The 15,477-nt window shown below is 48.2% G+C and overlaps 1 protein-coding gene across 18 annotated transcripts in view; it reads right to left on the bottom strand.

Moving 5' to 3' along the window:
* The window catches only part of MARK2 (microtubule affinity regulating kinase 2), a 1,484,563-nt gene that overhangs the window by 729,786 nt on the left and 739,300 nt on the right, over positions 1–15,477 (bottom strand). The gene's annotated exons all lie outside the window — the stretch shown is intronic.

Genomic DNA, 15,477 nt, shown 5'->3' on the forward strand with positions numbered 1-15,477 from the left:
CTCTTCCGAAGAACGCAGCCTGTAGCGCATGTCAATTTTCTTATTGACGAAAAGTCCAGAGTGTGGCTTCTCCCAGACTCTACGGACCTCGGCCAAGACGTCGTCCTGCAAGAACAGGCCGGTACGCTCCGAAGGAGATAAGGTGAACGCCCCCAAAAGCACACCCTCCTGCAGAGCGGGTGCCTCGGGCACTGGAACATCCAATAGACATGTCCAGCACCCAGTCGTGGAAGGCTCGAATAGAGCGTGGCTGGTCTTTGCTGTCCTGATCGCCCTGCACAACATCCGACAGGTCAGGATCCTGATGAACTACGTCAGGCACCTCCTTGTCCACCAAGGACAACGGAGGCAAGGGCGGAAGGGTAGGGGGAGGCACCGTAGGCAAAGGCGGCGCCGGCGGAACCACTGGAGGCATGGGTGGAGCCGGAGGCACAGGCGGGCATAACTCCCTAAAAAGACCCTTGAAATACTCTCTCATGGGGTCGGTACGCATGAGTACCTGAAACTTGCTGAAAAAGGCGTCCTCCGGAGAAGGCTTTGGAGCTGCCGGTGGAGGCCTCTCATGAGGAGGATAATTCCAGGGACGCAGAGGGGAGGGTTGCCAAACAGGCCCATCCCCAGAGATGTCCACATAAATCAAGGGTGCCGAACCCACAGGCAGCGAGATGTTGTGCGGAAGGGGCATCCCAGCGTTCCAGTCGTAAACTGGACGAAACGGATGCACACAAGGAACCTTATGTTCACCCACAGAACCAATCCCCACACCTGAGCTGATGGTGTAGATGTAGGGGAAGCGGCCAAAATGGCCACCATGGTCGAGGCGGGAACGGCTGCCATTTTGCCGTCACCTGAGGGGAACTGCGGCACATGTGGAAGTGAGGCAGGGGTCCCCACTGGTGGATCACGGGTCTTCATTTTAACCTTTACACAAGGAACCTTGGCCGAGCCGGTACTATGCGGCCTGGAATGTTTCTGCGACATACCAATAGCCAAACTAGCCTTCACAGGAAGGACCTCGGCACTGCCGGTGAAGGAGGAACTTCGGTTCAAAAACTCACTCCTTGCCCCCTCAACGGTTCTGGCGTCATCACAAGAGCGGGAACAGTGAGAAAAACCTTTCACAGATAAGGCCTTCTCAGGCCTCTCAGAACTGTTGGTTGCCTTAGCCTCTGTACGAGGGACCTCTGACCGAGTCCGGTAGAAGCCTCTTCACAGTGGGCCTCGAACATACGCTCAGTCTTTCCAAGCCCAGCCGAGACCTCGGGGCGCACCCCGGTACCTTTGAGGGAAGCTGATAAGGAAGCCTCGGAGCGAGCTCCGGTACCCCACGACTCAGTAGAAGTAGGTCTAGAAGCAGCCCCCACAGGAGGGGCCTCAGAGTGTACTCCGGTGTCCACAGGCCCCTTACGGAGACCCTCGGAGAAAACTCTGGTACACATTTTAGGCCCAGAAGGCACCTCAGGGCAAGCCCCGGTGACAGAGCGGTCGACGCTCCTCCCGGAACGGGAAGACCCCAGGAAGGAGTCTCCCGGCCGGGGTGCCCTAAAAAGTAAAGTACTTACTGGGCGTTTCTTCTTTTCGTCGATGAAGGATTGAAAATGCGTAGGAGGAGTGCGCTGAAACACCTCCTCCCACCGCTCTAACCGACATTGAAGTGCCCGGACTGAAAGGGAATCGCAATAGAAAGAGGAGTCCCAACGGTGATCGGGACCCAAGCACTCTAAACAAAGAGGATGGGGATCCGCCCTCCCGAAGCGCCGCTGACACGAGGTACAATTTGGAAAGTCCAGCTTAAACGACATAGACAGACTACTACGCGATCGCTGGCGAGAGCCAGAGAGGAGGAAAAGGAAGTGTGGTTGAGCAAGATACATTCTTACCGCTCAAACGCATATAGTGAAAGACGTGTCGGGTAAAACTGACAAAAAAGGTTTCTGCTGATACAAAGTAACAGAGTGGTCGCTTGCAGGAGTACACGTTGTCTAAAGACTGTAGCTCAATAGGAAGTTCCTATGAATAAAACTGCTGAAAATCAAGGAAGATGGAGATCCAAAAAGGGGGAGCTGTGTGAAAACCAAAGTGGGAGCAACATTCTCAACAGTAAAAGAAGAGAGACTTTCCACTAAATCAAGAGCTTTGAGAAACATTGGGGTGGGCCCCAGGCAGGAGGCTGATCCCGGAGGGCCGCAGTAACACCACAAGCAGAACAGAAGCACTCCAACAAAGTAAGGCATCTGGTTGTCTGACCTGTAGTAGGTGGACCGTGCGGTCTGACAACTGCCACAACCAGGGGAGCCCTAGCTGTGAAAGAGCTGCATGAAGTACAGAGGCTACAAACCAAAAGCACTTAGTTCCTGGTGGGAATCCCTTCCCCACTGTAGACCAGAGGAAGAGTGACATTTTTCAAACAGGACTTTAATTGAACTTTGATATTTAACCGGAGGCAACATTGAACCAGTTGAACATTTGTGAGCTTGAGAACAATCAAGAGGGTCGGGCAAGCAAAGCCTGAGAGACCCATTGCAGAGGTACATCCAGACAAGAAAAAAGTAGCAGAGCGGTAGGCGCTGCAAACTAGGAAACACGACTAAGGATCATGTGGATAAGAACTTTGAAATTGACTCATGGTCGCAGGCCACCATTACAAAAGACTCATTTGAGAAGGTGTTAGGGAGCATTTGCAGAAATGTGCTAATTCCCTCCACCTTAGAGACCCCCAGCAACTTTGCTGGATTTTGATGACTTGATTTTTTTTACCGAGAGAGAGAGAGAGAGCCTTTTTCTCCCACTCTCTCGTGTATTTTAATGTGATTTTCTGTACTCTGCGTTTCTTTTGGTTGTGGAGTCTGAACCTCCATAGGCGGCATCTTTTACATTGTGTCACACAGCACCTTCAGTACAGTGGCACAGGGAAGTCTTCTAGATGTGCCAAAGGTTTAAAAACCTTCTCTGGGATAAACTACTGTTTCCATGAGCAGTAAAGTGAAATTGACTTTACTTACATTTGTAACTTTCTAGACCCAGCACACACTATATTACAATAGGGGGCTGGAGGGGCTACATAGTATCCCCTTTGTCTAGCTACTCATGTAACATTTTTATGTTACCCTTTCCTCACTGAATGGCTAGTGGCAGTGGTTTACTTTTAACTACTGTGGTGTGCAATTACTGCGGGCTGCGTTCGCCATTTCTTTGTGGAACGGTCCATCTTGAGATTTACTCTGCGTGCCAAACCAGGTTTGGTACCTTTGTTCACTTTGTCTTTGGCGCGATTCATGAGTGAAGCCCGCCTCTGGCTCCAGGGAGTCTGGCGGGGTCACGAAGTGAGGGAGGTGCCCGAAACTGCTGGGTGACTGACAGCTAGGCTGGAATGAATGGGAGAGAACAGAATAAAAGACGAGGCTTTTGGCTTGGAAGGCAGAGTCGACCACTGGACGAAGGAACTGAAGAAGAACTTGAAGAGGATGCCTGCTGCAACTCCTGGACTGTTGGTTTGCCCGGTGAAGCCCTGCTGCTGTGCTGAAACTCCAAATTTGTATCGACAGAGAAGCCCCTGCAAGGACGACTTCTCCCTTTGAGTTGGTGAGACCAATCAACTCCAAAGTAAGCCACCTGGACATCTTCTCTGAGCTGGTTGAATTTCCACAGAGTTGCTGCTGGAAACCGAATAGCCAGGGAGAGGAACACAAGATTGTGTGCATTGCTTTTAAGTTGGCCAAGCGCTTCAGGAAGATCCTCCGGACTCCCAGGAAGCAGGACTGGCCAAGCCTGAGCCCCCCTCAATAGAGTGCGGGACCCAAGAAGCAAGGAAAGTTCATCTCGACAGCCAGAAATTGCGGTGTTGCTATTTGCAGTAGTCGTGAGGTGCTGAAACACCGAAGTACCACTTGTTTGAAGATTGCCGGTTGCGAGCGGTGACAGTCACATTGCAGTGCAGGAGTCCCTAAAAGTCCTCCCTCTTATCCCCACGACTGAGGCCCAGGAATAGAGATCTTCAGAGCTGCACAGGAGCAGAAGTCATCTGCTGCACATTTACTTCAATGCAAAGGTACTGTAAAGTCTGAGAGAACTTACCTCGTATTGTAGAGTTGCTTGCTTGCTTCTACTACTCACAAGCCTAAACAGCTTGTGGCCCTACATTGATTCTCCTTTTCTTCAAAGACTTCTAAAACATTGTGCAAAGACTTTTCTTACTTACCTACCAGAAGTGCTTCAGCTCATATATACATTTGCCCATTGACTTTGGCTTAACCCGTTATATTGAATGACTCTGCTTAGGGGATCCAAAAGTATTGGCCTACTTAAGAATATTTGTGGTCTCTTGTTTGTTCGAATAACCTTTTCCTTTGACCAATTTCTAAGAGTATTCTAAATGCAACAGTAAGATATTAATGGCCCCAGCACCCTAACTATTGAAGTCACCTGAGGGTGTAGGTTGTGACTGTGGGCCATCCCAAAAGGGTCTTTACTGATTAAGAAACTAAGAGTGTGTAGTTTGAGTGTATTTGTGTGTTGCTTTTATATTGCTCCCTTCTGAAGGCTTATTCTGACTGATAAATTAATAATTGTTTATTCAAGAAACCTTGAATGTAAGCGTTTATTTGAATACTTGTCACTGTGAATCTCTGTGCAACTCCGTTACAGCTCACATTGGCTCCTGTTGAGATTAGCCTGGCTGCTCAACATGCTACCAACCTGTGTAGTACAAGTTTATACCAAAGGTTGGGTTCCTATTGCCAGGATGTCAGTGTTGCTGTAGTGCACCTAAAGGGTACTGCATACAATCTTGCCTAACAGAAGGGGTGGGGGCTTAATAGGTTCTTGAAAGTCTCACACCTGTATGACAGGACCCTTGTGAAAGAGAAAGGTAGCGATTGGCCTGGGGATCCAGGTGGGCGCCACGACCAATGGAGGGGGATGAAGGGAACAGGGCAGTGTGGGTTGTTCGAGTGAAGACAAGGGAAGAGAAAGCGGATTGAGCGATCAGGCGTTGGTAGGATAGTGGAAGAGAGCGTGGAGAAAGATCACAGTGTGTGTGCAAGATGAGGTATTGGTTGGTGAGAGAAAGTGGTGCGAGAGTGGGTGTATGGGGAGTAGGGCGAGTGAGTGACACTAAGTGGGAGTGTAGGGGAGTGAGGCCAAGTGTGAAAGATTGCATAGGGAATGGTGCGGAGAGGGGCAGAGGGACCAGCAGCAGCAGGGGGGGTGGGGAAGAGGGACCAGCAGCAGCAGGGGGGGGGGGGGGGAGGGACCAGCAGCAGCAGGGGGGGGGGGGGGGAGAGGGACCAGCAGCAGCAGGGGGGGGGGGAGAGGGACCAGCAGCAGCAAGGGGGGCTGCAGAGCATCAAAGTGGGAGAAGGGATGAGGATGGGAGGATGAGAAAGGAGGAGTTGAAGAAAGGGAAAGGAAGGAAAGAACATCAGTGTTAGGAGTAGAAGGCATGAGAGGTAAAGATCAAGTGAGTGATTGGAAAGCACCACTTAAGATACTTTGCCATGTTAGGATCGGTTTAGAAAATGTAAAAGATCTGGCTATTGTCTTCAGGATCTCAGTACTAGCTAACCAGATTTCAGGTAAAAAGGGTTACTAATCTCTAGTGACCACCTTGGGATTTAAGGTCGGATGGGCTACAGAGGAAAACACCCACAAGAAACAAGGGGGCTAGCCCCTTGAGACCCTGTGAAAATATATTTTAATAAAAACCCCTGACCCATCATTGAGTGTTGGTGTGTTCTGGAGACCATCTGTGGCACTCTCCACCAGACAATTGTCCACCTCTGGGACACGGTGTGCTGCAGCCATAATACACGCCTGTGGATGCACTAGCACCAAATCTGCTGCACTATTTGCGATCACATCAGGGAGTGCCGCTCTTCCAGTTTCTTTAGTTAAAACATTGCTATTGTGTTGTCCACCTTTATGAGGAAGCTAATTTTAAATGTGTTTGGAGGCTTTCTGCACTTTTATGAGCTGTAAAGCACGGGTATTCAACAGTTATATGTCATGCCATTTATGACGCGCCTGTAAACAAGTATTTCTAGGCGGGACAAGACAATGGAGGGAAGACAGAGGGGGACAAAACAATCTATCTTAATAGGCCTTATGTCATTCAGATTGTGCAAGTGCGATATGCAAAAGTGAAGGGGGCTGGGGGGGGGGGGGGGGGGAGTGGCAGCGGGAGGGAAGGTGGAAGTGCAATCAGGGCAGCATTGCTCTGGGTAAGTGCAGCCAGGGAAGTGCAGCTCTGGGTAAATTGAAGAAGGCAGGGGACTGTAGGGTTCCAGACACAGCCCCTAAGTGCACAGTAGGCCTGGAGGCAGTGCAGGGGCTACTTGTCATGGGGGAGCCTGGTACCAGTGAGACTGAGGGTAGCCAAGCAACCAGTCAGCTCAGCATACAGGTTGGTCAGCAGGGAAGATAGAGCTAGAAAGCAGAAGCGAAAATGCGGCCGTGAGCTGCTTGCGTAACTTCAGGTGGTCCGGTTTGAGAGGGGCAGAGGCCATTCCAGTGAGGAAGCTGCAGAAGAGACAGATCTACCCCCCACTCCCTGCCTGGAGAATCGTCTGACCCTCAGAGTTGTAGGTGGCTGAGTGAAGGGCTCGAGAAGTAAGGTGTTTAGGAAGAGAGTTGGATGTAGGGCAGGCTCCGGCCCCAGATAGCCTTGTGGACGATGCAGAGGGCCTTAAACGTGATCTTTGCAGTCACCGGGAGACGGTGAAGAGATTTCAGGGCTAGAGAGATACGGTACCTGGGTACCTGGCTTTGAGGCCAAGGACAAGTCTCGCAGTCCTATCTATTCTGGATTAGTTGCAGAGAGGGGAGGAAGGCAGATTGAGAAGCGCTGCCGGCAGCAGAGAGAAGTCATCAGGCCCTGGCATTGCGGCTTGGGAAGGCTGCAAACTACATTGCCCAGAGGGCACTGGAGTAGGTGGATTTGCATGTGCAGTGAGCAGCTGCACATAATCAGCTGTTCCACATTTAAGGCCACCACCCGCCCGTGCCACATGTGGATTGAGAATAACAGCACGTGCGGGCACAGCGTGGCATTTGGCGCGAGCAGAGGACCTGAGCAGGCACAGCCAAGGACTGGATGGGATAACCAGGACCCAGGCGGCGACACCGGGAAGAACTGGTAGTACGCTGCAGTTATCACATCGTCCGGCAGCCTCACGGACTACCGGACATCGGGTAAGTGTTTTGCGCCACAATTACCCATTGTATTCTCGGAGCCTCACGTGCGCTTAGTGCTCAGGCGGCAAACGTTTGATGCAGTGAATTCATGTGGTTTACTTTATTTTTTGATTTTTGAACTGGGACAGATACTAGGACTGCATAAGGGAACGTGTGGTGACAACACGTTTCCAAAAATCAGAGCGCGTTTCCGAACCAGAGGACGTTTCCAAATCAGAGCGTGTGAAGAAAAGGCATGTTACAAGTCAGTGTGAGCAAACTCAGGAGAAAGACTTGCTTGCGTGCAGCATATGCGTTTGTCTTGTCCTTCCATGCCACGCTTTGCCTGTCCGGCCATGAGTCTTTGGAATCACGTGGGGGAGATTCCCCAGTTGTAGGTTCCATCACGCTTGTTTGTTATGTTAATTTAATGTGGGTCCAGTTCATCATGAAGTGCTTACCGGGTTGGTGTTAGACCATCTGTGGTAGGTTGTTCTAGTTGGAGGGTGAATTAATGTTAACCTATGATTACGTGTTTAACCTATAACTATAGGTTTAGGATTTCCAAAGTAGTTTCACGGGCGAGTGCTCAGACCAGTTCATGCAGGTTAGGCAACAAATAAGTGAAGTCAGGTTACAAGGCTAATAATCAAAAAAGGAAAGTGATCATGGTGACTGAACGTGATGTACACACTTCACACAATTTTCACTTATAAGATAAATGACATTGTTTTAGATTGGAATAAAAAAGATTTAAATTTTTGCCAAGTGCTTTAATGCATAAAAATTGTTTTAAAAAGGTTTTCAACAGGACACAAACTAATGCAAAGATAATATGTGAATGATACTCAGATGTTTTTCCAAGCCAGTTTGCCTGGACCTAAATACAGAACATGTACAATCCCTTGCAACATTCAGGAATCAGTTAACAAAATGTCCTGTTGAAAACATTTTTAAAACAATTTTTATGCATTAAAGCACTTGGTAAAAAATGGAAATATTTTTTCTTCCAATCTAAAAGAAAGTCATTTATCTTATAAGTGAAAATTGTGTGAAGTGTGTACATCACGTTCAGTCACCCGGATCACTTTCCTTTTTTTATTATTAACCCGCCAGGGTAGATCAGGGCTTAGCCAGGAGCCCTATTGTTAACGAAGGTTAAAAGGCTATGAATGACATGCTTCCCTAAACTTCTCCCTACCCATCTAATCTCTACCTAAACCTCCTTTGGGTTTCCCCAAGTCCCCCTACCTATCCACAACCTCTCCCTCATTGGCTGCCACGTGGTTACCTGCACCTCTAACATCAAGGACCCGTCTCAACCACAGAGAAAGGGTCGATCCCATTTGGCTTCTGTGGTTCAGGAGAGGGTGTCGATGCTCTCCCTTTTATGTTCTTGACATTCTAGGGGAAGTGAGAAAAGGAAGAATACCTCTGAGGAGGTGCAGCTGGTAGTGGGCCTTCTAGGCAAGGTGCATGATGTGAGGAGAGTAGGAGAGAGTGGAGTAGAATAGGACACCAAGGCTTTTAGCCTCACAGGAAAGCAAACGAAGAGGACCCAAGGAGGGTAGCCAGAGTGAGAGGGAAAGCGAGGGCAGGGGCCCCAATGAGAAGGATTTCAGTCTCACTGGCATTTAGGCAGAGATCGTTGGAGGCAGACCAATCCTGAATCGCAGATAGACAATCAGTATTTACCGAGGGAGGAGAGGAGGCGGAGGGTAGCCTGAAGGAGAGCGGAGTGTCATCCGCAGAACACTGAAAGTTAGAGAAGTTAGAGATAAGGTGGGCCAAAGGGGCCAAGTAGACATTGAAGAACTAGGGTGAGAGGTTAGAGCCCTGGGGAACACCACATGTGGAGATAGCTGGTGGAGAGAAAGGACCCAAGTTGGTCCTGGGAGGGCCGGTCCAGGAGGAAGAATGTCGACCAAGCCAGGGCCTGGTCCATGATGCACAGGTTCTCACAGAGACGATTGATCAAGATGGCATGATTGGCCTTGTCAAAAGCCGAGGAAAGATAAAGGAGGATGAGGACAGAAGGAAGGCTAGAATCACGATTAGTGAGCAGATCTTCACGGGTGTTCTTCCGTGCCTCTGTGGCTGCTCTGAAGCCAGACTGATGTCATGGAGATGAACAACAGATTCAGTATGGAGAGTAAACTGGGAGATGGCCAGCTTTTAAAGGAGTTTGCCCAGGAAAGGAGTGATGGAGATTAGGTGGCAGTTTGCTGGACAGGAAAGATCCGCAGAAGGCTTTTTCAAGAGGGTGTGCACAAGCAACTGCTTGTGGGAAGAAGGGAAAGTCCCAGTGGCAAAGAGTGATTGCAGAAATCGGCCAAGGCTGGAGCGAGGGTGTCAATGTGGTCCTTGATAGTTCTGGGGAGCAGGGGAGCACCTGCTTGGACGACACTTTCATAGATCAGACTGGTCTAGTAACATCGTCCAAAGCGGTCAGAGAGAAAGAGGAGAAAGGAGGCAGTGGAGAGGGTGAGACGGCCAGAGGGGGCCTAGAGAGGGGGGTGAAGAGGAGAGAGGACAGGATGTCCTGAGTTTTAGTGGTGAAGTGAGAAGCCAGAGCAGTACAGAGGGCCTGGGAGGGAACAGGAGAGGTGGAGACTGCAGAAGGAATGGCCAGCTCCGCGCAAATTGTAAAGAGTTCAGCCATGTTAGAGGCTGCAGAGACACAGGCTTGGAAGTGGACTCTCTTCTTGGACAGGACATTGAGTCTCTATTGCCTTTGGTGCAAGCGGCAGGCCAGTTTATCAGAGGATGTGCCTGATGCCCTCTAGTTCCTCTCAGCCACCCTACACTTGTGTATCAGGGTGGAGAGATCGAAGTCATACCCAGAGTTGCACTTGGAGGTAGGCTTCAGACGGATTCTCATGACAGGGGCAAGGACATCCAGAGTGTTGAAGATGGAAAGATGCAGGTTAGAAAGGGCTGCGTCAGGGTGTGAGTCAGCCACAGGCGTAGGAAGAGCAGAGAAAGTAGCGGCAAAGCCCTCCACTGACACGCTTCATGGCCGAATGACCGAGAAGGTAGGTGACAGTTCTGGGGTCGGTTTCACCAGGAGGACAGAGAGCTTCAGGTGAGAGGAGAGCAAAAAAGTGGTCAGTCCAAGAAAGGAGTGGTCAGAGGGTTTGAGAGGGGGGGGGTGTCTGAGGAGATGAGAACATCCAAGGTGTGTCGGGCCAAAGGGTACAATGGAAAGAGTGGCAGAGGTTGCAGAAGAGCCCCAAGGAGGGATTAGAAGCTTGTCCAACTGTCCACTTGCAGAGTTGTGATGTGGTGAAGGTGTGCTCCCTGACCTTGGAGGGAAGCATCTATTGTAATGGTCACCTACACAGGAGGACTTGTGAATGGTTAACAAATTGGTAGCATTACACAATTGAAGAGCTTTTACAACTTGATGCATCACTCCCAAGTAGTTGGTCCCAGTCCTCTATGACCCAAGCCATTCCTGAAAAGAACTCCTGAGAGGTCTTGCACGAGGAACCAGGTAAATGCAGGATGCCAACATGCCAAACAGTTTGTCATGCTTCACGCGTTATAGACAGGCAGCCGATAAAAGAAACCAAGCACTTGGAAACCTGAAACCTTTCTTTTTAACTGTAGGCAAGCTCTTTCGCAGTGTATAATTCGGGCCTGAAGAACGTTTTCATTTGCTATGGGGTTTAAAGTTGATTTTTGCACATGTATAGAGAAACCAAATTGATAAAGGGAGTTTATTTACTGTGTGTTCCTTAAGCATGTTAAGGTATCAGGAGGATAGCTCAGGGGCAATGCGCTCGCCTTGAAAGCAAGACGAATCGGAGCAACTTAAGTTCAATCCGCAGGTCTGCGCTTAGAAACCTCTCGGTATTAAGCATGTTATAAATAACCCATTATAATTATTAGAATTATGTTTTTGCAATGTTTCGGGATATATAGGAGTAGACAGGTATTCACTGTATGCAGATGGTTGAAAACCACAGACAACACCTTTGTGAAAGCATCTGTGCCGATGTTGTGCCACAAGAAGGAACCTTTAACTGATGAGAATATTGGCCTACCTTGAAACAAAGGAATTTTGATTGCTCTGGAACAAGGAAATATGAAAGTATGCATATCATGTCCAAGGGTGTCATGTAGCCTTCCTTATTTAGTTGAACAGTTGAGATTTTACAAACTTGCTTGCTGGATGTAGGTTTGCGGCTGCATGGTCACGTGTCGGTCATTTTCGTGGACCAGGGAGTAGATTAACTATATTTTCATTTCATGCTGTGGGACACACCCTTTTCAAGAAGTGCATCAACCCCTTTAAAAGCATTTGATGTCCTAGTTTGGTACAAATGCTTCTTGGTGGCATTGTGCAAGGCTAGTCTTGAAACTCTACATAGTACCTTTGGTTTACAGCATCTAACAAGCATGTATCTGTAGTAATCAGAAAGGGATTGTCTGACCAAAAAAAACGCTACCTGCTGCCGATTTGACTGAATTTCTTTGGTCGTATTTATTTTGACCTACTGTGGGGGGAGGCCCCCACCCCCCGAAAACACTACCTAATGCGGGGGAGAGCCCTCACCCCCATAACTCCCCCCACCTCAATCTATTCCCTTACCCCCACAACTATATATTTTTTATTAACATATACCATTTGACCTACCGAATTTGACCAAAAAGATGCGGTCAAATTGGAGTAGGTCAAGTTGGCATTAGGTCAACTATGCAGATACCTAGTAATCATCTCTCATAAATGGGTATATTTCATTATCCAGGCCACTACTGGAGTAGAATGGGAGGGATCAGAGTATGGGTAGACTATGTTCAGCTGCGGCTTCACCCTTGGCGAGTGTACCGCGTCCAACGTGTCCTTTGCTTTGCTGCCAATACTGTCCTTTTGGGGCAAAGGCTAATGGTACGACTGATGGTAAGTCTGCTGCCCCTGTGACCATGTTCTGTGTGTAGATTGTCTATGTGGTTGAACCTTATTAAAAGAAAATCATGTCCTGAGAATTAACCTAGTGTGTCTGTTGTCTTGTTAACTCATCTGATATTTTAGCACCCTGTGAATGTGTTTGTGCCGATTTTGGAAGTGCCCTTAAATTCTAAGTATTCAAGGTACTTTTTTCACTAAGCACTTGATGTGGCAGCTAAAAGTTTGTCAACGGCCCTTGGCTTCTTCAGACACTGTGGGTTTAGCCCCTTCACTTAATCTGATGCCATGGAAAGCTTCCTGAGCATTTGTTTTTGTTTTTTAACATGTTTATTAATTTTACACACATAAAGAAAACAATAACTAACAGCAATACAATTAAATTCATCTCAATCAGTATCTCATCAACCACCACCCCCTTCCAAAGGGGGAACTTACCAAGTCTTCACAGAAATTGAACAGAAAACAATAAAGAGACTTCAATATCACAATTTTAAAAACCGACCCCACATTTGATCAGATTAATCTTATCTCTGAAGAATTATTCTCTCAAACCTGGAAACTTATTTCAAATCCTCCAACCATTCCGGAAACTGACTCTACACATTTCCATTTCCTCAAAATGACTTTTTGCGGAATTTGCGGCCCTGAAAAACCAACACCTCTGTGGATAAGTAAGATCTTCCACTATGTCATCCTCACCCAAGATAATGGTATTGTAGTCGAAATCATCATGCAACAGTAGGATCTCATTAATCCTCATTGTGACCTTCCTCCAGAACGACCTCAATTCGTAACACTCCCAGATCATATGTTCAAAAGATCCAACTGCATGTTTACACCTCCAACTTGCATCCGAATCCATCATAACTCTTGCATGAAGTCTCTGGGGTGTCCAAAAAACTCTGTTTAGACTTAATTTGACGACTTTGTTCTCCCAGATTTAATGTCAGAGCCACTGTTTTGTGTGCTTCCTGAGCATTTTTAACAGTGAGCTCTACGAGAGGAGGGCTGGCTGAACCTTACAGGATCCTTTATTTCCAGGTCGGGAGTTTGCTCAGTTTTCTGTGGCAAGTCCGCTTAGCCAGCCATGTCAGGGGAGGGAGTGAACCCAAAAAGTGCAAACGGGTGCCATAATGAGTGCAGGCAGACTGCATCCCAGCCCCTCCTTACTTGTGGGGAAAACAACGTTGCGGCGGAACACCAATGAGTGGTCGGGTGGATTACCGCTGCGGACAGCAGGAAGGCCACAACGGCCCTGGACGGCCACAAACAGCAGGTGTGGGAAGTCTTCTCTGGGTAACCAGGGAAGGAGCAGCTAGGAAGCACCAGGGAGCATTGACTGAACTGTGAAAAGAGACAGCGCTTTGAGATAGAGCACGGCTCCAGCAGAACGCGCCTGCGGGACTCCACGCATAAAGGAAAGCCAGGGAAAATGTATATTAAAATGACTCCCATAGAAAGGTACAACAGTCCTTTGTAGAGCGTTTTGGTTTACATGCCCTAAACACAGAGAACTGCATAGGGTTAAGAGGACGGGGCATATGATGCCTTATGAAACCTCTCCTGCCAAACCCACTTACGCCAGAAAAGTAACTGGGTAGGGAAAGTTGGCCAACCTTGGGAGGGTTATTAAAAAGGCAGCCTGGGAGAAGTTAATTATGGGTTAGTTGGGCGAAGCAGGAGGGCATCCAGGAGACTAGAAGAAAGAGAAAGGAGTGCAGTGGTTGTTGGAGAGCAGTCTGGAGTTGTGAGTGGAAGCGTAGGAGCAGTGTTGGGAGTAAAAGTGGGAGTGAGAAGTAGTACGAGTGGTGGTGGTAGTAGTGGAGCATCGTAGTGGGAAGGGAGAGGAAAGGTAGTAGCAGAAGAGAAGTCAGTGGTACAAGTGGAGGAAAGGTAGCGGTAGTAGTGATGGAAAGGTGGTACTAGTGGGTAGCAGTAACAGAGTGGTAGTATTAGGTGCAGAGGGGTGGTAGTAGTAGTGGAGCCATAGCAGTGGTAAGGAAGTGGAGTAGAGGAGAGAGCAGTGAGCGGTAGTAAAAGATAGTGGCAGCAGTGAGTGGAGAAGTACTAGAGGCTAGCAAGAAGAAGACAGTAACATCAAAGGACGGAGGTAGGAAGGCTGAGTGAAACATCTGAAGGAAAGTAGCGTGATGCAGAATAGAACATTGTGGGGCATCAGTGTAGAAGAGGGCAAATGTGTCAGTGAAGGGGTTTCCAACAGCGCAAAAGCAAAAGGCAACATCCCTGGACTCTGAGAACACTAAGTGGGCTACGAAAGCCACAGCTAGAAGACCCCTAGAGACTCCGATAGCCATCATTTATGGAATCCACTGAACCATTAGACAGAAGTACAGACAGTGGGTAACCAAGTCCTAGCACTAACCGGCAGTTAGACGCCTCTGCTACAGTGGCAGGAGGCCAAGGGAGACAAGAGTGAGCAGGGACGACCCTAGATCCAAATATTCCCCAAAGCCCCATTTTGGTACTACTATTCAACTATTTCGTCTTGACCTACGCTCATTGCAAGAACCCAAAATAAACACTTGAAACGTCAGTACGTGTCAGCATGGCTCATTTTTTAACACCCCTTCAAATTCCTTAGAGTGCGACTATCCCCACTTCCACCCATCAATTCCTAGTCTACAACATCTTTGTCCTGCTGGGCCTTTGGCTGTTAGTCCTCCATTCTTTGGCCTTAAACTGCTAAAATGTTGGGCAGGGGTTTTCAACATGATTGAGGCAGGAATCTGTTGTATAGTCTAGACATACTTTCCCCCCCACCCCGGTCGCGATTTCGGGATTGCGCAAAATGGCATGCAAAACGGCAGTTTAAAAAAAGAAAATAACAAAAAAGCCAGCTGCACAAAACCTTTTGGGTGCAAGTGATGAGGGGCACTAACTTCTCATTACTGCCGCAAAAAAAAAAAAAAGTAGTAGCCCAACCACTTCTTATAGGTGCGCCTTTTTCACACTTTTGCGCAAATCAGGGGGTGTTTCTGCCCATTTAAAAGGACATCCTGAATTCATAAACAGAATGTGCTTTTAAATTCTCTGAAAAAGGTAATCCCATGCCCCTGTTTGGAATAGGTCTTTGCTGACCCAGTCGTGCAATTTGTGTGCGACAGCAGAGGTTTTTTTGGATCACATTTTACAGTTCAAAGCACTTTATGAGCCAGCTACAGTGAAAAGCGCTTCCAGCACCTACTTGGGTGGCGGGAGCCTGTAGAATACTAGTCAGGAGAGTGCTCCAGGCATCATTTGCACAAGAGCTCAGCCCCGTGGAGTTTTGAAAATAGGGTGACATGAGCATTTAAAAAAATAGGGCATCTATAATGCACATCCTCTGCGCCATTTTCGTTGCCCCATTTTTGAGAAAGACCCAAAATCTCAGT

Source organism: Ambystoma mexicanum, chromosome 2p, assembly GCF_040938575.1.
Source record: "Ambystoma mexicanum isolate Mex_15411 chromosome 2p, UKY_AmexF1_1, whole genome shotgun sequence".
Lineage (NCBI taxonomy): Eukaryota > Metazoa > Chordata > Amphibia > Caudata > Ambystomatidae > Ambystoma > Ambystoma mexicanum.